The sequence below is a fragment of the Taudactylus pleione genome, unplaced genomic scaffold (genome assembly GCF_031769625.1).
Source record: "Taudactylus pleione unplaced genomic scaffold, aTauple2 ptg000290l, whole genome shotgun sequence".
NCBI lineage: Eukaryota > Metazoa > Chordata > Amphibia > Anura > Myobatrachidae > Taudactylus > Taudactylus pleione.
In genome coordinates this window covers 12,240,001-12,245,340 of record NW_028284692.1, presented here as the reverse complement: position 1 = coordinate 12,245,340, position 5,340 = coordinate 12,240,001, and positions in this window count along the sequence as shown.

The following is a 5,340-nucleotide window of genomic DNA, read 5'->3' as shown; positions in this document are numbered from 1 at the left end:
TTATAACAAAAATAAATAAATATATGAGCCTTTTCACTTTTAATGTGCATACACCAATAAGTTGAGAATAATTTGAGCAGGGATGTACAGACTTCCTGAAAATTGCATAGGGACTTCAACATAATACAGATCTTGAGAGAGATTTACAGGGTAACTGGGGAAAGGAAAAGGTTGGCTGGAGATAGATAGGGGGCGGATGAAGAGATAGGAATAATGTGAAGACAGAAACAAATCAAGAGGGTTTGAAATTTTTTTAGAAAATCGTCAATTGCTTGAATAGTACATGACTATTTAAGCATAGGACGTACTGTTAGAGCATAGAACATATTGTTTAAGCATAGGATGTACTGTTTGAGCATAGGGCGTAATACTGTTTGAGCATAGGACATACTGTTGGATCATATGACATACTGTTTGAGCATAGGGCGTACTGTTTGAGCATAGGGCGTACTGTTTGAGTATAGGAAGTACTGTTTGAGCATAGAACCTACTGTTTGAGCATAGGACATAATGTTTGAGCATAGGACATACTGTTTGAGCATAGGACGTACTGTTTGAGCATAGAACATACTGTTTGAGCATTGCGTGTACTGTTTGAGCATAGGGTGTACTGTTTGAGCATAGGGTGTACTGTTTGAGCATAGGACATACTGTTTGAGCATAGAGCGTACTGTCTGAGCATAGAATGTACTGTTTGAGCATAGGGCGTACTGTTTGAGCATAGGACATACTGTTTGAGCATAGAGCGTACTGTCTGAGCATAGAATGTACTGTTTGCATAGGGCGTACTGTTTGAGCATAGGACATACTGTTTGAGCATAGAGCGTACTGTCTGAGCATAGAATGTACTGTTTGAGCATAGAACATATTGTTTGAGCATAGAACTTACTGTTTGAGCATAGGGTGTATTGTTTGAGCATAGGACATACTGTTTGAGCATAGAGCGTACTGTCTGAGCATAAAATGTACTGTTTGAGCATAGAACATACTGTTTGAGCATAGAGCGTACTGTCTGAGCATAGAATGTACTGTTTGAGCATAGGACATACTGTTTGAGCATAGAGCGTACTGTCTGAGCATAGAATGTACTGTCTGAGCATAGAATATACTGTTTGAGCATAGGACATACTGTTTGAGCATAGAGCGTACTGTCTGAGCATAGAATGTACTGTTTGAGCATAGAACATATTGTTTGAGCATAGAACTTACTGTTTGAGCATAGGGTCTACTGTTTGAGCATAGGACATACTGTTTGAGCATAGAGCGTACTGTCTGAGCATAGAATGTACTGTTTGAGCATAGAACATACTGTTTGAACATAGAGCGTACTGTTTGAGCATAGAATTTACTGTTTGAGCATAGGACATACTGTTTGAGCATAGAACGTACTGTTTGAGCATATAACGTACTGTTTGAACATAGAGCGTACTGTTTGAGCATAGAACGTACTGTTTGAGCATAGAACTTACTGTTTGAGCATAGGACATACTGTTTGAGCATAGAACGTACTGTTTGAGCATATAACGTACTGTTTGAGCATAGGACGTACTGTTTGAGAATAGGATGTACTGTTTGAGCACACATATCTGTCCGCATACATTTTCCTTCATGTGCTACAAGTCAGATTACACATAATGCGTGAGCACCGTGCGACTCGGTAGCACCAAGCATCTTTTCGTGCGACTTTTTCCCTTAAATGTGCTGATTAAAATGATATGCTACATGCCTATATTCTGTGTGCGACTGCGGTTATATCTACATGCAAAATGCTAAGATACAGTGTCAGCGACATTTCACATGCAGATACAGCCGTAGTTGCACACAGAATATAGGTATGCCGAATATCATTTTAATCAGCATAAGCTGCTTGTGTGTCCTATTCGCATCGCTTTGCGAATAAGACGGATTTTAAGACAAAAAGTCGCAAGAGAAAACATTTGGCCCTACAGAGTTGTGCCACGGCATGGCGTGACTAGTAGGCTGTTTAACACGCAAGGAGGCTAGATGTATGTGGACACATCTGTAGGACGTACTGTTAGAGCATAGGACGTACTGTTTGAACATAGGACATGTTTAAAAGTACAAGAAGAACTAAGAAGTATAGTAGGATTTGAGAAGTGCACAGAAAGTAGCTTTGAGAAATAAAATAAGACATGTCCAGTAATAATTTGTGATGACCTCAGTCATATATATATACATGTTAATGGTAATTTAATTACCATCAGATGTTCAATAAATCCTTTATAATATTTAAACCAATGTATTGCTGTATTCCTGGTTACATTGATGTAGATTATTCAAATTGTGTACAGGGTTTCTTTGAGCTGAGTTACTAAGGAGGAAGAAATGTCAACATATCTAGAGGAGTCTGATATCACCCCAGATAACTACTCTGTAAATACAAGAGTGATTTCACCAACGCATAATGTCATATTCTGTATAGTATGTCTGTCGGCATCTCAAGGAATATTCTGTTACAAGATCTGTGGTGTTAAATATTTTACTATTAGTAGATGTCCTATGATCTGAGCTATGCAGAAAACTAATGTGTGCTTTGTGAATATGCACAATGGTAGACCATTACTTATTCACAGTCATACACATTTTGAACTCCCAATTTCTAAACCCAGAATTCCAACTACAAATACATAATGTAGTGTACAGTCTAGAACAATGCTTCCCAAACTCGATCCTCAAAGCGGCTTTAAAGCCAGGTTTTAAGGATATCCATGCATCAGCACAGATAATATAGCAAAATGAATGAGGTACTAATTAGGTGACCTGTTCTCAAGCAAATTTATCCTTAAAACCAAAACTACATTATTATGGGGCTTTAAGGACCAAGTTTGGGAAACATTGAAAGGCTTTGTCAGCTTAGCTGAAACTGAGCTCATTCATATTTTTGTCAAATTATCTAAAGTATTACCATGAATATAATATTTTGTAGTGTGTTTGTGTACTATGCATCTATAATTTACTTCTAATGCTGTCATCTTTTCATCATGTAATTGTACCAGAATGGGATTACTCATGTGACTAAACAAAGTCTTAAATGATAATGAAAATGTATTATCTGATGGGAAATCCTGACTATTCAAATGATACCGGGCAGGTTATACTCTCTCAAACAATAAAAATACAAATGGTTTCACAGTAAAAAATAACTTCTGCAACAAAAACCAGAAAACGACATGAGGTATTGATTTCAGACATGTATTTATTTAAACTTTACAGAATCTTTAAGCAAAAAAGATATTAAACAGTTTAAAGGCTGTTCATAAAGATATTTTCTGGTGACAAAACCAGATGCAATTTTGGGCACAGTGCCTGGTAGCCAAGATGAAACCATTCTCCTGCACAGTGTGCATAGCATAAAACTTTTTTTCATTATCACCACAAAACAAAGCAACAAGTTGTAAATGGGTGTAAAAATAACCTAATGGATATGGTTTATGATGTACAGTGGAAGCGGTCAGTTTGTGGACTGAGTTAATATTCATGAAAATATAGCATACTTACCTACTTTTGAAAAAGCATTTCAGGGAGATTGTGAAAGTAACACCTATGAGCTCAGCGGTAAAGTGGGCGTGTACTGCTACATCTTAGAGGCGTGTCATAAATAGACTTACATCTAAATGTAAATGCACCCAAAAGCAGTCAGATCTATTTGTTGATGAAAACACACTACTACTTTCAGAAAATACATGTAGCCATAGGGATAATTGTACCTTATAATAACCAATGCAGGGAAATTATACTAATGATCACATTTGAATATATATATCTCTGTTTTTTTTTATATAACAGCTACATAATGGGGGTAAGGTGCAATAAGGGAGATTGGCATACTCTTCAGGGAGACAGGGAGATTACTGCTATGTCAGGGAGTCTCCCTGACAATGAGGGAGAGTTGGCAAGTATGAAATATAGCCCTCAAAGAACCAGCACTTCATGAATATTAGTTAGGCTTCATGAATGCTAGGCCTCATGATTGTCAATCAGGCCTGATGAATATTAGTCAGCGATCATAAATGTCAGGGCTCATGAATTTGAAGATGCATACTTCTTCTACTCACATAATGGCTGCCTCCTCTGTGCTGACAACAGGTCCATGTTAACTGAGGTGGGAATGAAGGACATAGGGTGACATTGCTCGGTGCCTTGGGGTATGTTTATGCACTATAGGAGGTATATCATAAATAGAAGGGGTAGAAGGAGAAGTTTGTCTTACAGAAAAAATATAATAATACCAAATAAGCTATGTCAGCTATTACTTTCAAAACATTACATTACTGTAACAAACACATCCAGTGTATATTACAGTGCCACAAATTATTAATGTATCACCATTAACACTAACAAGAAATTAGACGTACCAAGGTGTAAAACATGTTAGCTGTTGCATAGCAAATTGTAGAAAGTATCCAGTTTAGTCTGTGAAGAAAAAAAAAAAGATATTTGTTAAAATGTATATACTTTCAATTAGAATTGATATGTTTTCTAGAAACCTGATATCCATACAATTCTATGAACCAGGTAGATAAAATAATTAAATAATTGTTGCCATTAGAGATAGCATCATATACACAGATATGATCACCAACTACTTTGTAATAGTCACTGTAAGGAGCTTGGCTGAGCTACAGTAGTTAGGGGGAGATGTACTAAGCCTTGGAGAGTGATAAAGTGGACGGAGATAAAGTACCAACCAATCAGCTCCTAACTGTCACTATACAGGCTGTGTTTGAAAAAATTACAGTTAGGAGCTGATTGATTTATACTTTATCTCTCTCCACTTTATCACTCTCCAAGGGTTAGTGCATCACCCCCATAGTGAGATTGGGAATGCCATGGACAGTGTTCGTAAAGACAGGAGTAATATTCTTAAATGTAAATTATTTTATTTATTCCATGGTGAATAAATCCAGGCTGCAAAAAAATCTACTCCCCAAGTATTATGGGAAATAGATCGCTTTACCTGTACTAAGTTGAGTATAGAATCATTATTTTGCATTTTAAAAATTCTTTCAAAAATATTTTTTTTTTGAAACGTATTGATATTCTTTAGGGTATAGAATGTACAGTGTCATACTATATACAGGTGCTCAACTGATAAATCAACCTGTGGAAAACACGTAATGTCTTTAACACTGTGGTTTGCAGACAATCACACCCAATTTAAAGATTATGGGATAGATTCAAACCAAGCTAAATTAGGAGAAATCCAAATGTATTTTGTGTTCCTGTTTCTATGACTTTTCTGCACTGAATGTAAGTACCAGTACTACATCAGTCTGCATGGAACATCTAATGTGAATACTGTATGCATAACAGAAGAAG